At 50.9% G+C, this 24,174-nt stretch overlaps 1 long non-coding RNA gene across 2 annotated transcripts; it reads right to left on the reverse strand.

Moving 5' to 3' along the window:
- Positions 1 to 3,539: 3,539 nt before the first annotated feature.
- LOC128794956 (uncharacterized) lies at positions 3,540 to 22,582 on the reverse strand. Of its 2 annotated transcripts, XR_008433333.1 has the most exons (6): positions 22,502 to 22,575; positions 20,728 to 20,902; positions 19,075 to 19,150; positions 15,840 to 15,992; positions 15,346 to 15,503; positions 3,540 to 3,758 (listed from the first exon to the last, which is right to left on the reverse strand). It is a non-coding gene; the product is annotated as an uncharacterized LOC128794956 (long non-coding RNA). The 2 variants fall into 2 exon arrangements; XR_008433332.1 differs by lacking the exons at positions 19,075 to 19,150; positions 20,728 to 20,902 and having other exon boundaries at positions 22,502 to 22,582.
- Positions 22,583 to 24,174: the final 1,592 nt, after the last annotated feature.

The raw sequence follows: 24,174 nt of genomic DNA on the forward strand, positions 1-24,174 counted from the left end.
CCAGCAAAGCACCAGCCTGGAAACGGAGGCTGCGAGCTGCGGGCAGCCCCAGGGCTTTCATGGAGACGTTTTTAACTCTCTTTGTGCCACGAGGGCGCCTTTCCTTATGGCCTGCACAAAAACAAACCTTCCCCTGACCTGCAACTTGCCGGGGCCAGCTGCCTGTCCCTGCTCCCCGGCTGTCACCGCCTTCCAGCCCAGGGGCAAGACGCGGTGACGAGGCACAGCCGGGCTCAAAGGGCCCCGACACTGCCCCGGTCTCGAGCAGCTGCAACCTGAAGACACGGGAGGGAGGAGAGAGGGGAATCCTCCCCCTGCTCCCTCCCCATGAAGCCGTGAGAGAGGAAAATGGATAGAAACGAGGGTGGATATGAAGGGACGGGAGGGCAAGATCCTTTGTCCCGTTTAATGCCTTATTCTTACTAAAGTAGGACAAACAGGTACCTCAACATCCTCAAAGCTGGTGACATGACACATCCCTCTGCTCAGCAGCCTGTTCTGATCCCCAGATCTTTCCACTCAGCCTCAAAGACAGAAGGACTGAAAGAAGATGACCAGGTGCTCTCATAAAAGGGGAAGAGGTACAGCCCTCCCAGACATCTGGGCCAGACGGCTGCTGGTCCAGGCCCCTTCTCCTGGGAAACAGGCTATTGTACATTCAGCTCATCTCCATATGGCCCTGAATCCCACCACAGAGATACACAGGCTTCCCTCCTTCATCCCTAATGTGGATGGAGAGGCCAGGAATAGTGGGAAATCAAGGAGGCACACCCTCAGCCTCTGTGGTAAAAGCTTTTCTTGCTAAGTGTGTGCATAGCAGGGACCAGCTGGAAGCACAGATCCCAAATCCCAGCCCCACATCTGAGCTTTGTTTTGTGTTCCTGTTTCCTCTCTTCTCTGGCTTTATTTTTTTTTTTTTTTTTTAATCCTCCTTTCAGAATCTTCTTCTCTGGCTAAACCAAGCCAAGGTAAAGAAACAACAACTAATTAAAAGGAACTGACATTGCATAATGTCGTGTCGTCCCCCCCACCCATCCCCCCCCCCCCAAGGCAAACACGATCCTCTTCCCAAAGAACAAATAAGTCCTCAACTAAACAATGGCTTCCTTAATGGAGTCGGCAAAGTCTTTCTTCCACCCGATCCCTAAACAACAAACAAAGCAACCAGAGAGGAAAGTCGCCTCCCTTTCCCTGCTCCTGCCTTGGCAGGACTTTCCATCCCCGCAGAAGCAATGCCAGTGGGAAAGGGGCTCTGCCTTGCTGGGGACCTGCTGGGAGATCAGCAGAGAGGGGATCATCACAGACCACCCCTGCCCTGTCCCCCTGCAGCCCAGCCTTGTCTGGAAGGAGAGGTGCTATGGCCCCAGCCAGCCCCGGGGGCAGCACAGCTCTGGCCAGCCCCAGGAGCTCAGGCTACAACTTTTGCCTTTGCTTCCAAGCAGGGCACAGAACCAAAGCTGGGTTGGTTGGATTTAGGGACTAAGTCTTGGATCTAAAAGGAGAAGCCTGTCTAAGCTGAGGGTCAGCCACACCTTACCAGTCTAAACAGCTCTCTCTTGTGAGCTCTTCTCTATGCTCAGAAGTTGAATTGATTATTTTAAAGCTCTTTTTCAACCTGGATGATTTTATGATTGTGCGACGCTATCCAAGGACCTGGAGGGGTGATGCCCAGAGCAAACTCAACAGTGCAGCATCCCCAGCTTGGCTCCAGGGAACTCAGAATGGATCAATCAGAAGTCTCCTGTCACCTGGCAGGTATCCTGATAAAGCTCATCCCTATCTGGGTGCAGAGCTGGAGCTGATGGGTGGTGTGGGGGAGGGAAAGGCAAACTGAGAGTTAATCTGTGTCCTTGACTCCAAGCAAGTTGAGAGCTGCTACAGAGAGTGGGAGAGATCTGGAAAGCACCCAAACGTTTGTGGGGCCTGCCACCAGATTCTTCCTCTAGCTTACAAGCAATCCTCTGGGTAGGGAGAAAGGAAGGAGGCTCCAAGAGCTGCCAAGGGAAGAGCACACTGTGGGTACAGGAGCAGGAAAATCAGAGCTCAGCTGCAGCTGTGCCAGCTTTGTCACTGCCCACTCCCGAGGACCACCCCTGTGCCATCTGCCAGCCGGGGTGGCCTCTCACTGCTCCCTAATCTGGCTCAGCCAACATGAGCTATCTTTTTCCGTACCCTATTCCCTCAGCCAAAGAGCTCTCAAGGCTGGATTCAGTCACCATGAAGCTCAGAACTGGGGAAAAGCATCTGGCCAAGGTCTTTGGTGGGTGAGAGCCATCAAAATGTGTGCAGCCTGCCCTTTGCGCAGGAGGAGACATGCCTGGTGAGATGAGCCCCACAGCTTCAACACTTCAATTTCTTAGAGACTCAGCCAGGAAGACCCTCCTCACCAAAGCTGGTCCAGAAGCTTCTTCTGCCAAGGGCACAGTCCTGGTTGTGCTCCTGACCTGATAATCAACATTATTCCTGATCTTCAAATCCAGGGCTCACCCCCAAATCCCCCAACTCCACTCTTTCCTGCAGCTCCAGTGGGCTGGATGGCCACAAGTGCCTGCTGGGGGGGGGAGTGTCCTGGGGTCGCTGGGGTGAGCCAGGGCAGGCAGTGCAGAGCCAACTCCTGCCGGGGGTCAGATCCCGACACCGCCGGACTCGGCACAAGAGGAGCGTTGTCAGCAGGGCCCTTACCCAGCCCTGTGTGACCCTGCCCTGCACAGAACAGACACAAGACCAGAGCCACTTCCCCGAGCTGCAGGAGCAGCCCTGACAGCAGAGGGGCTGTAACCTTTTGCTGAAATACACGAACTTCAAAAAATCACATTCTGAGGACAGAACAGACGCTCATCTATCACACCTTCAGCTGTAAGATATCCCCTTCCTACAAGCAGGTTTTTTTTTAACCTGCATCCAGGCAACGGGAGCTACGCTCGCTGATGGACACATTGCACAGCCAGCCCGAGGTAATTCCTGCTCACGGGCAGGGGAGGGAGAGCTTGGGAACGGCTCCTGCTCAGTGGTCCAGAAGGTGATTAAACACTGTGCTGCTCAGAACCACACTGGCAGCCAGGCAGGAACAGGTCAGAGGTAAGGAGGGAGGATCTCACCATGTGAATATCAAGTATAAAGAGAAGCATCTCCCTCTGATTCCATTCCCAGCCTTTTGTGCAGTGTGAGCAGGAGGAACAGGTTGGAGGAGAGGCTTCCTGTGCTGTGCTGTCACAGCAGCACCCAGAGAGGAGGGGGCTTGGACTCAAGCTTAGAAACTACTCCAGCCTGTGCATGGAAGAATGGGAAGGGTGCAGGCACCTCCTCTGCCCACCCTCAGCATGGATCCACGACTATTGCTCCTTCAGCCTTGGCAGGCCAATCAGGCAGAACCTTAGGCCTCTTGCCTTTCCTGTTCTTGAGCCATCCTACCTGCTGTGCAATTTAGGAAGTGTGGCACAGATTCTGCAGGGTGTGAGCACACTCACACGCCAAACCAAACGCAGTTCAAGTTTTTTTATCAGGGATTGCTAACACCTGGACTTTCGGTACATATTCAGACTAGTTTAGTGATTAGTAGTAAATATTCTTGGTGATAGCATGTGTGAAATGCAAGCAAGAGCTCTTCTGCTCTTCTGTCTTCGTTCTCCTGGATCCTGGATTCCATGGCACAAGGAACCACATGACTACAGCCATGGGAGGTGGGTGCTTGTGTCCCATGAAGAACATTGCTGTGTCCTCTCCTGCTCTGCACTCCAAGATCCTGCTGTTACAGCCTGCTGGGATTGTTGGAAGAAGACAGCTGAGTGAGAAATCATGGATTTTAAATAAAAACAGAGGAGTCCTGTGGGATATGGCATAAGGACATGTGGGCTCAGCTTTCCCCAGGGGTTGGTTCTTGAGCCTTGTGAGAAATCAAAGATGATGATACCAGATGCTCATGGTGCTCCAAGGCACTGTTCCCTGCTCCTCAGAAGCTCCCCAGGTGTCTGCACCTGCAGACCCATCAGTGGAAGGCAGAGCAAGAGCAGAGCTCACAGGATGGCCAGGACCATCTAATCGTATGCTGCTGATGCCATGAGGAAAGAAACACCATACGTTGCAGTTTATTTATTATTCTGTGTGCCCCAAGAGCAAAACCAGATCCAGCAGCTCTCCCTGCTGTAGGATTCTTGGAAGAGAGCACTCCATCCAGCTGAGCTCCCACAGACAAGTGAGGGCTGGTGTGTTAAAGCAGGTGTGACAAGCAGGTGTGTTAAAACTCTCCCTGTAACAGAATTTTTACAGCCCCTGAGGTGCTGCAGCCTTACATTAATGCTGCACTTGACTTTGCAGGCTCTGTCCCTCACTCGCAGCTGCATGATGCTGAGGTGAATCCCACAGAGCCATTTTCCTGAGCTCACCCTTCCAGGCACATCAGACTCACCTGCCACAGCCATGAAGCAGCTCAGAGGCAGCAGCAGCATCCTGAGAGGCTGTTGAGGGCAGAGCTGCCAAGTCCTGAGGGGACCTGTCAACTTAAACTTTATCTGCTGGAGACCTGCAAGGCCCTGAGCTCACACTTGTGGAGCATTGTGCTCACAGAAGAGCCTTGCAGTGCTACAGCAGTTCCTCTGTTCTTTACAAGAATTCTCTTCCTCCACAAAGGTGTTGTTTACAGGCATTTACTTCTCATGTGTCCCCCACAGCATGTCTGGGTGGTGCAGAACTGCTGGGGGCACAAGACGTGACTTCCTGACCACAGTCCTGAGAACAGGGCAAGGAGAACAGCCAGGCCCTGAACCCAAGGAACCTCCTGCCCTAGGCTTATGATTCCAAGGCCTGGTTGCTCCATAAACCTCGTGCATGGTGGTGTGACCATGGAGCCACGAGGATCACAGCTGAGTGGAAGGCACTGGACTGCCACGGAGGGCTGTGGGAGCAGAGCTGTTTGAGTCACTCAGTGAAGACTTCAACTTCACTGACTGTAGTGTACTCCAGGGTTTAGGACAAACCCCTTCTCAGGGGTGACAGCCAGGGGCTGGCTGCTGGCAGAGAACAAGGCACAACTCCAGCTCAGCAGGGCCATTTGTTCTTTGACTTCATCTTCATTCCTGGGCTGTTCTGAAGGGAAGTTTGTGTGAGACAAACGTACATGGCACACAATGCCAGCTTCAGAGCAAGCTGTGAGGAAGCAGATTGAGCTCTCTGTGCAAACCAACAGCGAAACCATTCCTTGGTGGCTTCTCTTGTGGGACACTTCAAAGGCACCACGCAGCCACAATGCTGCTGTTGCCCTGGGGAAGGACTCTCTGAATACCCTCCGTGAATGAGAAGTAAAAATTAAGCACTTCTATTTGGCACGTGCAGCCCAGTAAAGATCCCTGAATGCTCAGCTTCTCATTGAACCTAAGGCAGGCTGTTAATTCGTTATTCACTTCCCAGCCTGGAAGGAAAAGCATGTTATACCCGAGGGCCAGAACTGATGAACAGAGCCATAAATCAAGCAGTTTACAAGACCAGCAATTAGGAAACAAGCCGACAGAAGGGAGAACTCTGTCAGTAATAAAGCAGACACACCACAGGATCTGCTGAGTGCTCAAAGCAACAGGGGATACGCACTACTTTCCACACTCCATCTCTAATTTTTCCAGTCATTTGCTGCTTTTCCCCTCTCTCTTCTACTTCCTTTTATTTCCTCCTGCCCTCCCTCCAGTTTTTCCTCTGTTCTCTCCCTCCTCTCTTCCAAAAAGCCTATTCTCCCAGTGAATGAAGGAACACATCTGCTGAGCAAATGGGTTTGGCAGCTGCTGCCCAGGAGCAGAGGCACATGCTGGGTACCAGCAGGCACAGGATGATGGATAGGGGCAGTCCACAGGTGCAGGGTGGGATGGGGGCAGCTGGGTGCTGCTCTCCAGCCCAAGCACTGCACAGTGCAGGAGCCCCTGGGCAGGGGAGAGGTCCTGGGATGGTGGTGCTGGGGGAGAGAGTGGCAGTGGCACAGCTGCTCAAGTAAGGAAGGGATGGGGTAACTCTAAACTATCTCTCTTGCTTCTGCCCTACTCATATCCTGGATCCAGCACCAGTCAGATCCAGCTCCCTTGACTTTGATAGCAACTTCCAACACCCTCCCAATGTTTCCTGCTCTCTTCCTACTTCCCTGTCCTTTGACATTACTCCAAATGATCTCCTGGAGTGGGGTCACTGGCCAAGGGGCTTCAGTGGCTTTAAACCCACTGCTGGTCCTGATCCCATGGGCAGCTCTGCACCGTGTAGTCCCCAAAGAACCCCCCCAGAGAAGGGAGGCAGTGCTGGGGGCTGGCTGGACACTCCTTCCCAGATGCTGCATTCCTGTGGAGCAGCACTCTGGGCAGAGTCAGCCCTGAGCAGCTGTTCCTGCACACAGCACAGGCACCCACACGTGAAATCCCAGTGCAGGACATGGGCTTGAACCACCTCTCACATCCCCCCTGCTCCATGCACTGCCACAGCTCCTGAACATCACAGATTTGGGAAATCACAGCCAGAGGTGAGAGACTTTTGGCACCAGTCTCCCTAAAACAAGAGGAATATGGCTAATTATGAACCTCCCTCAAGGAAGGCGGGAGACCAGACACTCCTCCAGTCACCCCAAGACCAAACAGACCAAGTTATGCCAAGAATTAAGTGTGTGATATTCCAGTGCAACCTGGAGGAACCTTATGTTAACAATGAGCATCACTCCAACATCCTCCCAGCTGCCTGCGAGTGGAAAAGCCAAAGATTTGTCTGGAAGAGTTGTCCACGAGAGGAAGAAACATCTCCTCTAACCTTGAGCAGAGAGAGATTAATAATCCAGCTCCCCCAGTGCTGGGGATGGAAGGCTTTGATGAGCTCTTTGGCAAGTTCTGTAGGAAGAGGCTGCAATGCAAAGTTAAATAATTAGGTCACTGCAGAGCACAAGGGAAGAAAGTAGAAATATTCTCTGATTCCAGAGAAGGAGCAAACAGCTGCATTTCTGGAGACAGGCTGCATCAATCCCCTTGAAGAACTGGGGAGGGGAATGGGTTTCAAGGTCTTGGGGAAAGCAAATCCCAGACACGAGGCCATGACAACAAAGCATACTCAGCAGCTGGGACTCCTTGGGACGAGACAGGAAATCCTCTTCCAAGGAAGATTTTTCCCACTCAGATCTTGGCAAGCCACTGTGAGCATTTACATTTCACTTATCCAAGGTCTCTCTCAGGCCAGCCAGCCGTGGATTTCACTCCCAGAAGAGCCGGACAGTTTCTGAACTACCATGACTCACCCTAAATGTGTTTGAGGACAGGGGAGGTCCCAAGAGAGCTGTGTGGGGCTTGCCTCAGGTATCCCAACCCATGGTCTTGCCCTGGGATTCCCAGAGCCATGCAGGGACACCCATGGAGCTATGCTGCTGTTCATCACCTCTGAGCACAGAGCCCACAAGGAAATCACAGGTGGTCTCCTGCTGCACCGTCCCAAGTCTTTCAGCTGTCCATGGTGCACAGGAAGGAAGAACATGAGGGAATAACAACTGCTGGCACTTGGGCCAAGGGTTTGTTTTCCCAGAAATGTCACAGAGGATTTCCACAGCATCAGGTAGGTTTTGAGTGGTACTTAAAGGGAATTCCACCCGCTCGGCTCTGCCCCACTCCGGGAAGGTCAGAGCTCCACAATGAGCCATATGTTCAGCCTTGGCTTCCCCTCACAGTGCTAGGACATGTCTGCGAGGAAGGAAGCCAGAGGGAATGTGGATCACCACCGAGACGGAGCCTCTCCTTGGCTCCCACCCTAATTAACCATCGGAAGGGCCCTGCCGTGCCAATAAAGAGTGTGGGGTAGGTAATTAATTAGTGGCTTATTGGGATCCCAGCACCTCTCGCCGAAGCCCAGCTCCATGGATTGATACAAAACAGATTTAATGGAAACACAGTGGTTTTCCCATTGTGGCTTTGAGCTAAATGGAACTGGTTTGGAAGGAACCTCATTTACAGTCCTGTCCCACAACTGATGCTTGGCTCCTCACCCTGCATGTACAGGAGGAGACTGGAAAGGAACCTGCTTGTGGAATGCAGGAATAAAACAGAGAGAGCCCCTGAGCTAATTTGTGAGCTATTTATGTTCTCCACCCTCCCTGCATAAGAAACCAGCAAGAGCAGAAGGACACCACAATTCTTTCCCACAGTAGGAAGCTGGAGGTGAAAAGTGTCCAGGAGCTGGAACAGGGACAGCAAACCGAGGCTCAGGTGGTTCTTTTCCTCTCCCATGAGCATGGGTGACATTGAAGCACCAAGGTGTCAGGCCCAGGGCAAAGAGCAAGGGCAGAAATAGCACCAGGAAATCACATCAGGGCAGCCCAAAATAAGAGATGCTCAGAAGACAAGTGAGGAGCAGCTGCCAGAGGTCAAGGGATGATCTGTCTGGCCTGGGATAGAATAAGACTTTTCTAAGGGTACTGAGGGTCTGGCACCATGGATGATACCCATTCTGCCACACCCCACTCAGAGATCCAAACCAGAGCCAGCTGCAGCATCCTGCAGATGCACAGAACATGCACAGCAGTGAGACAAAGCCACGCTGTTGGGTGTCAGGGCTGGTTTGTGGGCCCAACAGTGACAGAGCTCTAGAGGGCAAAGAGTACAGAAAGAAAGGTCACCCTGTTTAGAACAAGGTGCTCAGAGCCAGACATGGCACAGTATCAGCAGTGGGACAGGCCAGAACAGCCCTGCACACCAGGAGAAAGGAGCCATCCTCTGCCCAAACTTGCAGTTGTCCTCCCTTCCTAACAAGCTCTCTGGCTCATTAACCTTGTTTTGCTTCTCTTCATCTCCTTTATTGCAGCTGGAGCCTTTCCAGCTCCCTCTCCTGGCTTGATGTCCCTGTCCCTTGCAGCCCTGCTTTGCAGGGATGCGTGCCATGCTGCTCTTATCCATCTATCCCCAGGTCACAGCATTGTCCCAACACCAGCAACTTCACACTGGCCTCTCCCAGGTGACATCCAGACTGGGAGCTATTGTAACCTCTCCTTTCAGAGTCCTCTGATAGCCCTTGTCCAAATAAACTCATCTTGAAAAGATTAGGATTTTTCTTTCCAACAGACACCTTTTTCACTCCTCTCGGTCAGCTCTCATTTTTCCACATAAAGCTGTCAGTTCCATGAAAATGTCAGCTCAAGGCTCGGCAACCATCGAGAAACAGATCAAGTGGAATGAATCATTTGGAAAGCAAAGAACAGAACAGAAAAATCTATGATTCATCCACACCTTGGGTACTGCGGGCACTTGTGGTCCCTTCATCTCAAAAGGGGATATCAGAACTGAAACAGATTCTGAAAAGAGCACAACAGATGGTGGTAGACACACAGCATAATTAAAAGCACAATTACCGAGGCACAATGAAGTAGGCTCAGACTCGTTAGTGTGCAAGAGAAAAGGCTCGTGGGGAAAAAGTCAGGGTGTGAAGTCATTATTGCTGTGAAGGGGGCTTGGCTCCTCACCTCCTCCTCCAAGCCAAGGGCTCAGGGCTGTGGATTAAGCTCGGAGAAGCACCCCAGGAGGTGCAGCCCACGCCCCCCCCCCCCCCCCCCCCCAGCCCAGACCAGGGAATCCATCCTCTACATCTGCTCCTGAAGCTGGCACGGAGGCTTTGCTTCAAGTGTCTCAGGAACAGAGGGACAACCACATTCACCTCTACAATTCCCATTATCTCCTTACTCGCAGTCAAACATCCTCTCTTTTCTCTATCATATTAGGAAAAAAGCTCATCACAGTGTTCTCAGGAGTAAGTTAATTATACCAGTGCTGAAGGCCTTTCCTTGCCTCTCCCCATCTGTCATCTTTCATTCATTATGAAGGAACAAGCCCCCACCTTCTATCAGCTCATAGCACCAGGCCACCCACCAGATTTCCAATGAAGCATCGCCGTGCTTTTCTTTATACATGCTTCTAGCAGGGAAAAACACCCAGAAAGCTCCTCACTTGTTTTCAAAACCTCCTTTTGCTGTGACTCTACAGCAAGTTTGCCAGCACAGCACCAGGATCACAGTCAGGATCCCTTCACTGCTCCTCTGTTCACCTCCACCAGTCTCACATTTTGGCAGGAGCTCTCCAGGACAAGCCTCCTCCTTTTCCCTGGTGCAATTCCACACCACAAAGCTTGGTTTTGCAGCTCTCGTGCTGAGGATCTATCAGAGGAGCTTCCCCAGCTGCATCCATCACTGGTTCAGTATCTTCCTCTTCTGATCCATTCCTTCCCAAAAGACCATGGGAGGGACATTCAGGCTGCTCACTGTACTGGTCCCACTCTCTTCCTAGACTGGTTGAGCTGGGCCAGGGCATGCAATGGTCTGAGCTGGCCCCAAGTCTTCTGTGGTCTGCAGGGAAGGAAAGGGCTTGGAGCCAGATTTGTGTGTGGAATTAGCTGGAATTCCTTGAAAAGCCTGCGACACTTCATCTCCTCAGCAAAACATCCGAGATGCTGCACATTTATTTACTGTGCTGTTCCAAGTTATAAAGTGCTTTTCTAAACCACCCTGGATACACACTGGATGGGAGCTGGCATTGTCCCTTCTGCACTTGGAAAGGCCCACAGAGAGGCTGGAGGAGCTCTAGGAGCACAGGGGAAGCCTGGTGGGTGTTGAGTCAGTGATAAACCTGCTTTGAAAGCAGAACCTCTGCTAGCATAGAAAAGGGCCAAGATTTTGGAAAAGATTTCACACTCAGTACTGAGCACTGTGCTCAGGAAAACGCAATTATCCAGGATAGCAACTCAGAGAGGCAGAACAATCAAATCCCTGTCCTTGAAGACACACAAAAGCTGACTGGATGAAGGCCAGACCAACTGGACTTCACTGGCTCCAGCTGACTCTGGAGACTCCCTGAGTGTCCTTTCACCCCATTATCCACTGGCTGTGGAACTACACATCCCTGACACTGCAGACAAGTCTCAGTTGCACAGGGAACAGCAAGGCTCTTCCAGTCAGCCCCAGAGCACTCAGCAGAGCTCAGCTCTCCTCCTTGGCTCCCTGGCATGAAATACCCACAGCAGAGGACCTTCTGGCCCAGTCCCTGAGCTGGGTGCCTTTTACACACAGGAAAATGTCTCCTGTCTTGACAGCATTCCCACAGTCTTGCAGATAAGCCAGAGGGTGCCCCTGGAAAAACAATCTGCAGGAAAGCTGAAATGTTGGAGTGAAAGTCTGGCTGGTTTGCATTTGAATTTCAGTAAAAATGCACTTAGACTAATGTTTGGCTCCAAAAACCCTTCCAGGTTTGAAAGCCTAAGAGCCTTGCTAAAGCAGTTCTTGGCAGTGGGATGCTGTCTGCAGAAGGAACACCAGTTCCCACTGACAGACACAGGATGGGAACTGCCCTTCCCTTACACCCAGACACACCTCAGGACTAGCATCCTGTAAGGATGGATTTTACACCTTCACCTGGGGATCATCCTGGAAAACAAGGGCTTATAAAGCCACTTTATAACCTGGAACATCACAGCAAATAAATGTGCAGCATCTCAGATGTTCTGCTGAAGAGATGAGGTGTTGTGGGCTTTTGATAAGATTCCAACTAATTCCACATACAAATCTGGCTCCAAGGCCTTTCCTTCCCTGCAGACTGTTAACTAAGCCCTTCCATCAATGCAGTGACTGACTGCATTCCTCCTGACCAGGACTTTCTCTGGCCTCTTCTCCCTTGCTGCAAAGCTTGGCCCTCCCTAACAGTGGGGCACAAGGAGAGAGAGAGGACCATGCTGCAGGACATGGGTTGAAGGATGTTGGGTTTTGCTGCTTGCAGGTGTTTTCAGGGACCTGTTTTGAACTGAGATCACTTGGATTTGCTTGGACATTTGTAGCCCCACACCCCCAAGACTGTGCAGTAGCACACGGGAGAGTAGTTTTCCACCAGGGAGCTCAGATCTGAAGTCTGTGTGTATTCCAGGACTGGCAGGAAAATAGAGAGGAGCAGAGGCAGCATCACAAGGGGAAACGAGAGACTTCCCTTGAAATAATCCCTTCCATAGAGAGGGGTTCAAGCAACTGTAGGCTCTTCCAGATTACACCTTCCAAATCCCTGGGATCAATCAGAAAGAGGCTGAGTTGTTGTTTCCACAGCCTGACTCTGGAAACTGCACCCAGTAACACTTTACAGAGATGGTTCAGCACTGGCCCTGCTGCTGTTCCCCACACATGCAATAAAAGAGTGTGCTGGCAGCTCAGAGAATTCCCCATGGCATGTTCAATTGTGGCTGATGTCCTTTAAAATAATCAGTGCATCCTCCAAAACACTGCCTGCATTCCCTGTTCCTGAAAACTGCCTGCTGGAAGTGCTAATGTGCTGTTAGACTCTGTGTGATGATTATAGATGATAAACATAATTATTTTGGGTCCTGATTGCCTCTGCTGTCTCCATTCTGTTGCTGATGTGTAAAGCAATCTCAGTGTTATCAGTTTTATGGGCAGAGTGTGGAGGTACAGATTTATTCCTGAAGCCAAACCCTCAGGGAACAACACCCCTCTCCCCCCTCCCCTCTGAGGCACTGAGCTGTGCTGTGACAGATTCCTGCCTCTTGGAACATGGAGTCTTTAAGATGCACCTGAACACTGCTCAGCCCAGGTCAGAGAGTGATGGAGGTGGGTTTCCTCATCCAGCTGTAAATCCCAAGGGGAGGAAAGCACTGGTGATGGAGTCGGTGCGATTTGACTGACCTCTGCCCAAAGCAGTGCTGTCAGGCAGGTACCACACCAGGATTTCATGGAGATGAAGAAAATCAAGTCTCCTAAAGCAGCACAGTGGCCCATTCAACCTGGGAGTACCGTGTGTGAAGTTGGGGGTGAGGGAGCCCTTCAGATTAGGACCAGCAGATGCCTCAGGTTGGGATCCAGAGCACAAACCTCTGACTTTTGTTTTAAACCCCTGACTAGTCCATCCTCCAAAAGAGTGCAGTTCCTTCCCAGCCATGAGAATAAAACACTGCTAAGCCCTATGGGAAGGTTGTCATTGTCCCTTATAGAAGAGGTGAGAGACAGGAGACAACTGTAGGGAACTGCACAGGAGAAATAACCAAAGGAAGGCCCACTCTTTGTGTTCCATTGTCTTCTCTTTACTGTAATATTGTCCTGTTTGTAGCCTTGGGCTGTGAACTACCTCCTTGGACTATGCCTGCCATGTCCTGAGAGAGATGGAAGTGGCAAGGTCTGGACAGCCTGCACAGCACCATAAACTTTCCTGCCAATGCAGGAGGAAGGAGTTACTGGAGAGGGCTGAGGAGCAGAAGGAATCGTGGGATTGGCAGATTTTAAGTTCCCCAAGCAGCCCTGCTTCCCTCCACACTAACCCCATCATGACCTGGCTCCATAGAGACAGCCACTGCCTGGAAAACAACTTGCTCTTTAAGTTTTATTATTAAATAAATCCAGCCAGCTATCACAAGGCCCTGCAGCCAGAGCAGCCAAAGAAAGGATTGGAGAAGCCAGAGAAGCTCCAGTGAGAGAAGGTAACCAGAGATGTGTTTAGCACAGAGCAGAGACAAGGCTCCTCACACGAGCAGGCTGCAGCCCTACAAACATCCCCCCTGGCCTGGCCTGGCTGTGCAGGGAATTTACACGTACAGGCAGGGCGACGCCGAGCCCTGGCTGCTCAACAATCAACTTTTATTCTCTGCAGACCAGCAAAGCCAAGATTTCAGTAAACACGCAACCCCAAAAATGTGCCTGCAGATTGGGTAGAGCAGAGCCTGTGCTCTGCCTGCCAAACTACAAAGCCCCGCTCCGGTGGGTGGTTTCACGGTGAGGTTTCTGTGGGGAGGAAGTGTTTCCAGTGGTCAGAGCAGGGAGCAGGGCTCCAGGAGACCTGGATCCCATCCCTGGCTCTAGGAATCTGGAAAGCTCTGATTGCAGGAAATCTCACACACACTCAGGAGCTGCTCTCCCTCTGCCCAGCCCTCCTTGCTGAGGCACAAAACGCTGCTCCGAGGGGAGGCTGATAACACTGCCTGACCTTGCAGGGGTGCTGCGGTGCTGGGTGATTGATGCCTGAAAGGCTGTCAGAGCTCTCTGGATTAAAATCTCTCTAGAAGGCACTGGGAGAAGGCACATATGGGTGCAGACACGTGAGAGGGAGACAAGCAGCTCAGACACACTCTGCTCCCCTCCCTGCCTGCAAATCCCCACACGGATTTGCTGGGCCCACTACTCCTGCATTTTAAATATTTACAAGATGGGCCTGCAGAAAACCAGGGGTTTAGAGCAGAGCAGCCAACAATCAGCTCAAAGCTACCCTCACAAACCCAGCCTGCTGCTCAGGCCGCCCAGGCTCAGCCCCAGCTCTCCTGAGCCCAGCCCTGCTCAGTTTGGCCAGGCTGGAACCTGGGACCTCCTCTGGCCCTTGGCATGGCTTTGTCTTCCTTTCACCCTCCATGTCATTCACATGCCGCTTACTCCATCTTTTACCTCATTAATGAAGACAATTAAAAGGCTGGAAGCCCTGATCCCTGTGGCATGCCTTTGGAAAAGTACTTCCTTGATCATCTCCCATCACCTCCTCCATAGGAAGGACCTTGCCTGGAGGTGTGCAGAGCTCCTAGAGCAGCTCCTTTGCCCCACCAACTGCAACAACAGTTTCTATAACAAATGAAAAAGGAAGCAGGAAGGAACATCACGCTCATAGGATGGCTCTGTGTTGAGAAGCTGTGCTGGGCTTGGCTATTTACAGTATTTTATTCAACTTTTGGGCTCCCTTCCTGTCCTAAACAGATCTGGACACTGTCAACTTTTCTAAATCTTCTCTTACCTTATTGGCTGTGTTTCAGAAATAGGTGGCATGAGTCAATCACAGAGGACCAGTTTATAACATTGTAAGCTACTTCCCTCAAGTGGAGGGAATAAAAATCACTCAGCTGTGTGTCACAGGCTCTGTGTGTACTTCAGGTAGGAGGAAGACAATGGGAGATGGACACCTGCATGAGGTAGAACCTACCAACCTGTCTGAAAGGTGTTAGGAGAATAGGAACATTGCCAGTGACAATGCAGAATAAACTTTCCCACTGCACAGACCTCAGGGCACATGGGGGCACCCTTTGTGTCAGATCCCAAAGGGGCAGGTGCTCTGAGAGCCCAGCAAGTTCCCACATGGACAGCTCATCGACATCCTTGCCCAGGTTCTGGGAACATGCTGAATGCAAGCTGAGATGAGTCACAAGTGCTCCTACACAGCATTTCAGCACAAATGGAAGAGACTGCTTAGAAGCAGCTTGAGGGGTGAAAGACCTGAGTCCTGTGGAACAAAGCTTTCCTGCCTCCCAGAGCTGGGGCTGAGAGGCAGGATGGGATGGAGGGCACCAAGCCCAGCTGAGCGAGCTGGCAGAACTGGTGGTGGGACCTGCACTCACCCCGAGGCTCTGTCTCATCTCATGGTCGCTGTTTTCCTCAGAGAAGCCAATGAAACACAAACAAAGAATCCCCATTTCACTGTAGTTCTACAGTTGTGGAGAAAGCAGCCCAGCTCCAGCCTCTTCCCTGAGCTGCAAGCAGGAGGATGTTTCATCTCCTGCAAATGCAAAGAGATAAGAGGGGTTTAGCACGAGGCAGGATTTGTTTCTGATCAGTCCAACAAAGGGACACACAACCCGTTTATCACTGGAAATTAATTGTGCCATCAATGCAGATGCCTGCAATTACTTCTGTTAAATATTATCTTTAATTAACTGTAAAATATATAATTAATAAACTTGCCCCCTCATTTTTGTTAAGTTTCACTGCTAAGACCTTATTACTGAAATAAATCTTCCTAGCAGCTCACATTGACAGAACAGAGGAAGGTGCACGCCTCTAGCACAGGATAATTTCTGTATGGGAAGTGGAATTAGGAGGGAGGAATAATCACCTCTCTTCGTGGCTAGGACTGTAGAGACACCCCACTCTGCCACCAGTTGTTTCAGCTCGTGCTGCTTGGAAGCAGGCACAGAGAATCTGCTTTGGCTGGCAGGGCTGGCTCGCTCTGAAAGCTGTCAGGCAAATGCACGCTCATCTTTCAAGCCTGGAGAAACAAAAAATAAATTTCCTTTTCTGATTTACAGTCCATTAAAGAAGTTTTCTGACTGTAAAGCTGCACAGAAAGACCTTGGTGGTTAGGCTGGTTTTTTAGAAGCCCCATGTTGCTCCAGCTCTCAGTGCTATGCTAGAGCTGCATGACTGATTTGCTTCCCACATACATCAGAACTGTTTGGATTCAGGGAGGTTTGGGGAGGCTCTTAAACCATCCCAATTAGAAACGCTTCAAAAACATTGCTGAAATTTGACTCCAAGCATAAAATTCCCCTTAGACTTTGTCTCCACTTGTGATCTTTACCTCAAGTTCGTTGATTGCCAGATTAACCAGAGGTAATTAAAATATTTCCAAAGGCTGTTCTGGGCAACACTTTTTGCCTTTCTGCAGGTGACAAATGTTCGTAGTTTGCCTGAGGCTGGTGTTGCCTCCTGCCTGAGCTGAGCATGCCAAACCCAGAGGAATGCCTGCTCCATCACCATCCTCCCTGCCTGGGGAAGGTGGCACAGAGACCCAGGGACTGCTGGCACGAGGGAGGAGTGTACAAGCACAGACATCCAGCTCCTGGGCATGGAGAGACATAAAGAGGCACACAGGAGGAGAAGGGCTGTATGGCTTTTAAGGAAACCCTATAATTTCCCTGCTTTCAGAGGTACCTGGATGGCCCCCAGCAGAGCCCACAGGCTGCAGAGCCATTTGCCCACAGCCTGGCAGTGTCAGTGCAGGTGAACTTCAGAAATAGAAGCACAGAACCATTGAGGCTGGGAAAGACCTCTGTGATCACCAAGTCCAACACCCCACTCAGCACCACCACATGGTCACCACTAAGCCATGTCCTCAGGTGCCATAGGCACATCTTTTTTAAACATTTCCAGGGATGGTGGCTCCACCACGTTCCTGTTCCAATGCCTGACCAACCTTTCTGTGGAGAAATTTTTCCTAATACCTGGAAATTTTACCTAAACCTCCCCTGGCACAATTTTCCCTTCAAGGCCCTGGTCTGGTCCCATTTGGAGCTATTTCACAGAGTCACTGAGGTTGGAAAAGCCCTCCAAGACAATCAAGTCCTACCTATGACTGATCCCCACCTTGTCACCAGCCCAGAGCACTGAGTACCACATCTAGGCATTCCTTGGACACCTTCACGGATGGGGACTTCAAACCTCCCTGGGCAGCCCCTTCCAATGTCTGAGCAACCTTTCCATGAAGAAATTCCTTCTGATGTCCCATCTGAAGCTCCCCTGGCACAGCCTGAGGCCTTTTCCTCTTGCCCTTAATAGAAAAGGAGAAGGATTCTCACCTTAACCACTGTACTGAGGTTTTGGCAATGAGGTGAACTTGGGGAGACAGGGGGTGTCAGTTCCTGGCCATCCACTACCACTTTGTCACCCCATTTTGCAGCTGTGGGCAGACTAAAAAGGGCTCTGTGGGTTGTGAGTGCTGGAAATGCACAACCCCTGACACAGAGCAGGTCCTGTCTCAAAAAACATACTGGAGACCCTCACCCTGCTACAGCTCTGAGTCTGAAGAAAGGGCTCAATTCTCCACTTCATTTAACTACCACTTAAAAATGGTGTTGGACAAATGTTAAAACATCCAGCCAATTTGATTACACAAAAATTTTAGAGTCAGCAAATTATCTAGTGAAATGATGCATATAGAAATGTTAATTCAACAGCAACCAAAGCCTTCCACATCCCTTAACATCTAAAGATGATAATTCTACACAAAGAAAAGAGAGGCCTGAGCATACTGTCCTTGCTGCAGAAATTACAGGAATAGTCTAGCTCTCATGTACAGTGTACCCTATATGCAGTGATATAAATAGCAGGGGCTGAGGGAAAGTTTAGAAGTGGGTTTGGGCTCTGAAGCTCTGAAATCATATTATTTGCCTGGGTTTGCTGGGGGAGAGGCTCCTGTATCAGCCCATTCCCACCATGTGCCTCTCTGCAGAATCTTTCTGTATAAAAGTCTAGTTTTCCTGTTCTATACAAAGCATAAAGGTACTTTATTTTGACACACACACCCACCCACCCTTGGGAGTGAGGACCCTTTGTGCCCCCTCCCAGGCATTTTGTTCCTTAGGATTCCTGCTGGATCAGACCAGGAACACTGGAGAGGGAGAATGGAAGAGTTAAGCAACTTAACTCTCTGGCTCTTGGGCCACAGAAGGGGAGGGAGCAGGGGGGCAAAGCATCTGGCTTCCCTGCTTCCCTCACAGCCTGGCGGGAAGGCTGCTGTCAATTCCGCCTTCTGCCTTGTTGGAAGAAAGTAGAAGTGACAAGAGGCCCTCTAGGCAGGCAGCCAGGAACCAGAAATTCAATTGTGCTACCTCCTGAAACTGGACGTTTTTTTTTGGAGACCCTTTCCCTGAAATTGTTTTGACTTAAAAAAAAAGACTGTCATCGCAGTTCAGGGCCAATTCATCACCCCTGGTCTCCTGGCTCTCCTTGCCTCCATGCAAGCACATTTGCACAAAAGGATTTCCATTTTCTGGGCTGCTCTACAACCAGCCTCACCCACAATAAATACACAGACACATAAATATGCACACACACACACAAACACTGTTATTTATAGGTACAGGCTCTGCCACAGACAGACGCACGCCCGGGTGTGTTCCTTCGCTGTGCAACACGAGGGCTGCGAGCGCTACGGCAGCTGAATTTACTCCACACTCACAGCTTAGGAAGCAGAGTGTGGGCCATACGGTCTGTCCCAGGGGCTTAGACCAACTGGTTATTGGCTGGTGCTGTTGTTGCTCTAACAAGCCCCTGGATATATGGCAGGGGCTGCAGAGAAATGCAGCTGGAGGAGCCTCTCCCTGTCAGCAGCAATATGTCACTGTGCGCTCGCGCCCGCCCCGTGCAGCACAAAAGCTGCACGCCAGTGTCAGCACAAAGGTCAGGCTGCAGGTAGGCTGGGAGGGTTCTTCATTTCTGGGAACGTGCAGCCAGCTTGAGGCACCGTCTGGATGCTGCAGCAGGAATTTCAGCCTCACAGATGCCTGGCTATAATTTAAAATGAGGCAGCATTTCCATTACAAACCCCATTTTTCCCTGTGGATTTATACCTCAGCTATTCAGCTCCACTTTGGGGTGGACCTTCTTCATATTTTTCCTGCACAATATTTAAATCCAGCTCAGCCTCTGTTGGTTGTGAGATGGAGAAGGAAATTACGTATGCACACAAACACTCACGAGCACACACAAAAAGCTTACACAAACATATGCCCACAGAGAGATCTGTCACAAAAAACCAGACCAGCCAATGCAAATAAGCTCAATTTTAAGAGTGAATTAATTTGACTTGGTTATTCTAAAGTATTAACAAGTTCCAGCAACCTTAGAATGCAATAACCGCACTCAAGCTTTCATCTAGGTTAAATGGAAACAGATAACTTACACTGATAGAGATGATATCAGTATTAATCTGTGACAGCAAAGTTGGAGGCACAAACCTGACCCACTCAGAGCCCCTCTCTTTGCAGCTGTGTGTTAACAATTCCTGAATGCTTCCCCTCCCCTGAAATATTCCAGTGCAATGAATCACCCCCAACAGAGCCAGAACCCCTCTGTTTCCCTGGCTGCCAGGTGAAACCTGACCTGCACAACACTCCTGTCTGTTTATGACTTGCTCCGCCTTAGAAAGCCCATTTTGTTAGGGTTTTTTTAACTCTCTATTGATTCTACTTTGATGTAGTCCAATAAAGCACATTGACAGAAGCAATTTATGTTGGCCAGTGCCTCCAGTTCCAAGAAAGCCTTCCTGGCATACGAAGAAGGGTTAAGCACCTGGCAAGTACTATACAGGTTATGCAGTTTACCAGATTACCAGGTTCATTCAATCCAAGCCCAGGCCTGAGATGAGGAATGACCTCTTGTTTCTCCCACTCCCAAGCAGTAATAGGTATGATTCTCTCCATGATCACTTTCTCACACCACACAGAAACATTAGGAAATGTGACAAGGATTTTCTCGATCTTAAAAGGAAAAAGCTGTAAGTGGCCACTTGGAAGGAGATGAGCCTTTCCTCACCTCTGATGGCACAGAAACCAATCCTGGGGCACCAGAGCTGGCACTGGCACCAGAAGGGCTCAAGCACCCGGAAATTTTAAGATGTGCCTATTCACATTTCTGCACAGGTGTGCAAATGCAAATTGTTCCAGTGCCACAAAGATCTCAATGAGGCAGTTAGGAATAGCATGGATTTATCCTATCAGCTGGAAACATTGCTGGTGTCCACCTGATAGGCTGTATTCCCTCTTCCTTTCCTGGTTTCACACTCAGACCTTGCTCCTTAGGCTGGGGAAGCACTGACCAAGAGCATCACTCAGGGAAGGTATTTAGTAGATGCTTAGGTGTCTCCTAAGTGCAACCTAACAGTTTCCTTGCTTCTTGCTAAGAGGGCAGAGGAGCAGAGCTGAGAGCTGCAGGGACTGGAAAATTCAGCTCAATTTAGCTACAGGGCACTTTAAAGTGCCTGTTGCATTTTTCATCTAAGCACAGCAAATCCCTTCACTAAGCACCAGCTCAGGTGGCTATAACTCCTGGAATGCTAAGTGGGGAGCAGGTATTGGACAGGCCATGCATCAGGCAGAGCAGGGAGCAGCTGGAGAGGGACACTGTCCTTCCAGGGAGGAGATGCCACCTGTCAGCAGCACCCGCTGCTCCTGAGGCATCCAACCATGCTGGATTCTCATCCATCCACAGCTTCCTGCACTCACCAAGCATGGATAGGGTTTCACTCCTCACCAGCTGGAGCTCCAGGAAAGGCAAGTCTCTCTCCAGACATGAAGATGAGGGGGGAACAGAAAGGCTGCAGTCGTGACACAGCAGAGATGGCCATTGGGCACCTCCTGTGCCAACAGGACACTTGGGTGCTGAAAATGCAGCTCAGCACTTACAAAAGGAAAAGAACACAAAGAAAATATGGTCTTAAAACCCACCTGGACCTGCTGCCCCTATGCCAGGCTCCCAGGGAGCCTCTGCTGCAAGAAGGGGGACAAGGCACATTAAATTGCCATGAGGTTGTTAGCACCTAACTTAGGGCTCTTCATTTATCAGAGGAAGAGCTGCAGAGCCTCCTGTCTCCTCACAGAGAGCCCTGCTCAGCACCAACAGGAGGTTTCTTCATCCATCCATCCATCCATCCATCCATCCATCCATCCATCCATCCACCCTGAGCTCCATGGGCAGCTGGCAGTGCCCAGGGCTGAGGACGGATGGCTGAGTGTGGCAGCCAGGCTGGAGCACAGGCAGCAGGAGCTGGGTGAGCTGTGATGGACACAGGGGTCTGCACCGTGACCCCTGGCGTGTGGCTGCTCCAGGATCCCCCAGAGCTCCCACATGGCAGCTCCTGAGTGCTCAGGACCACTGGGGCTGTCAGGACAAACACGTGGCACTCACTGGCATCCCACCCAGGAGTTATGAAGCCGTCACTTGCTCAGGCTGTCCACAGACAGTGCCAGCAGGCCTCAGAGCACTGCCTGCTCTCACCTGACTGGCATTTTTGGATGCTATTACTGAGAGGTTTTGGAGCTTTGAGACCTGCTGAGGAGAATGAGGCCAAATTCTCAGCCTTTCTGCCTCCCCACTTCTGCCCTGCTTTCTCTATTCTGGAAAGTTTTCCCATGCTAAGTATAGCTCCTAACAGGTGCATGACCAGAGGGGACTGTCAGGGATGCAGCTGTCCCCACAGAGGCCTGGCTCCATCTCCATCTGTCTCACTGGAGCTGTCCATGCTGCCTAGCTGAGCTCTTCGGACACAGGATGGGGGAACATCAGGGATGCAGGCAGGAAATACACGTACACACACACAACAGGGAGGAAGATTGTGCCAGGGAATGCCACAAACAAAGCCTCTGACATCAAACTAATGCATCCTTTGAGGCTTTAAAGACCCCTTGGCACACACAGGCAGGCTGCCAGCTAACTCATCTCTCTTCCTTGCCATGCTACCAGCCTGATGCCAAGGTCAAGCTTTAAAGGAAAGCTGGCTGCTCTGTAATCCCCTGTGCCTCATTTGGGGATGCCACAAAACTTGTAAGGATCAGTGACAGAAAATATTTGACTGGGGCTGAGGCCAGTGTGATGCCTGAAGTGGTTCCCTTGCCCAGCCAGCTGCCAGTCCTGGCTCCCATCCTGCCAGCCCCACACCAGCCCCTTCCAGCTGGGAACCAGCCAGGTGGGGGCCACAGGTGATGTAAGGCAGTGACACAGGGAGCTGGGATCCCTGTAACACCTCAGAGTGGACAGTGGACATCAGGAGGCATCTCCACAGTGGTGACAAGGTGTCCCAAGTTTGTAGGGGACAGGTGCTGGGGTGACCCTCCTGGGCACTGAGTTAGCTCATCACTGTGTAGGGGATATGAAAATATGAGCAATGGGGATAAGTGACAACCCTGCTCACAAACTAAAGGTGCTTCCTATCCCTAAGGTGTCCTGGAATAATTCCAGGCTGATAGGACATGAGGAAACAAGCATTTTGCTACAGCCCACCGGGTGTTGCAGCAGAACAGCTGATCTGGTTCACAAATCTGGGTCCTGGGACGTGTGCTGTGCTAACAGGCTGGGGTGGCTTAATGCAAGGGTGATGAAAACCGTCTGCAGGGAATAGGATGGCACTGTGACATCAGCACCACTGGAAGAACAAAGGAGGAGGTTTCTGCAGTCACTCTGGGCCACCACAGAACGTGCTCCAGACTGTCCTTTGGCCACAGTCCCATGTTTGAATTTGGGGAAACCAGAGCCTGAGTCCCTGCTCAAGCTGCAGGAAACTGAGCCACAACCAGCCCTCAAACCTCTGCCTGGGGCTCAGTGAAGGGGTGGGAGGGGCTGGGTGAGATGGATGTGTATAAATCCTTAGCAGAGGGAAAATCCATTCTCTTCTTTAATTCTACGTTCAAATGAATTTTAAAATGAAACCACACTGCTGGTAGCAATCCAGTCACACCCTCCCAAAGGAAGAACCCTGTATCCTGGGATCTGGGGTGACTTTCCTTCACCCTTTCACAACAACTCCTTTCAGGCAGAAGTGCTGACTGAAGCTCTCTTGGGTCTCCAAAGACCATTCCATCAGCTCGGTGCTGCTGGGGCTGCCAGGCTGAGTTATCACAGGTCCTGCCCTCCCCTGCCATTAATACCTGCTCACCAAGGGAGCCCTGGCCAGCCCAGGCAGAGAAAGGCAACCCGGAGCTGCAGAAGTCTCCCACAGTAAGGAAGGAGGCATCAAAGGGGAAAAAGAGAAAAATAAATATACCCCAGGCATCTCTGCATAGTCTTAATGGAGCTCAGACAGCCCCAGGAAGGGAATGAATTACTGGGAGTCATGAACTTTCCAGCTCACATTCCCCAAGGAGCTCCAGCCACACCTCATGCCCAGCCCTGAGCCCGATGTCCCACAGCACCGTGTCCCACAATCTTGGGACAGAAAAAATCTTTCTGTCCCAATACAACCCTTTCCTGCCAGGCAGAGGGTCACACTCCTGTCCTGCTGTCACCTGTGTGAATGTGCCAGGTAACACCTGAAAATCATCTTTCTACCAAAGCTCAGAGTAAACCAGAAGCAACACCCAGCACTTCAGCAGCACAGCTGGAACATCTGCAGCATTATGCAATCCCCTGCCTGGCCAGACATGGGACTGAGAAAGGGTTTTCTGCTGAAAAACCCAAGACATGAGTAAAATTCTCTTTGCTTTTTGGTTTTAATCCCAGACCTTGAGTGCTTTAGCCCCAAGACTTGTGCCAGCACCCCAGCAATGAGCACAGTCACTCCCTGAACACACCAGAACTGAACAGGATCAGTGACCAAACACAGGAGCAAGGCTTTGTCCCTGGCCAGGGACAGCTAGCACCACAAACCCAGCTCAGGGATCTGAGCAGCCTTGGTCAAACCTCCTGCCTGCACTTTACCATCTAAACATCAGTCTGGGGGGGGAGAGGGGGGTTGATGTGCTTCATGGAGTAGAGCTGGTTAATTAAGAACCTATAAAGATATTATCCAGGATCAGCCTTGAGAGCCCCAAAGCACCCAGAACCACAATTTTACTACAAAGCCTTCAGAAACAGGGTGTTCTTCAGACCCCATCTCCTGGGGCCCTGTGTCTGCATGCAAAATTCCACTTTTGTTACTGCAAAAATGGCACTCTGGGCTCCCACAGCTGAAGAGTCTG

Source organism: Vidua chalybeata, chromosome 13 (assembly GCF_026979565.1).
Source record: "Vidua chalybeata isolate OUT-0048 chromosome 13, bVidCha1 merged haplotype, whole genome shotgun sequence".
NCBI classification, from domain to species: domain Eukaryota; kingdom Metazoa; phylum Chordata; class Aves; order Passeriformes; family Viduidae; genus Vidua; species Vidua chalybeata.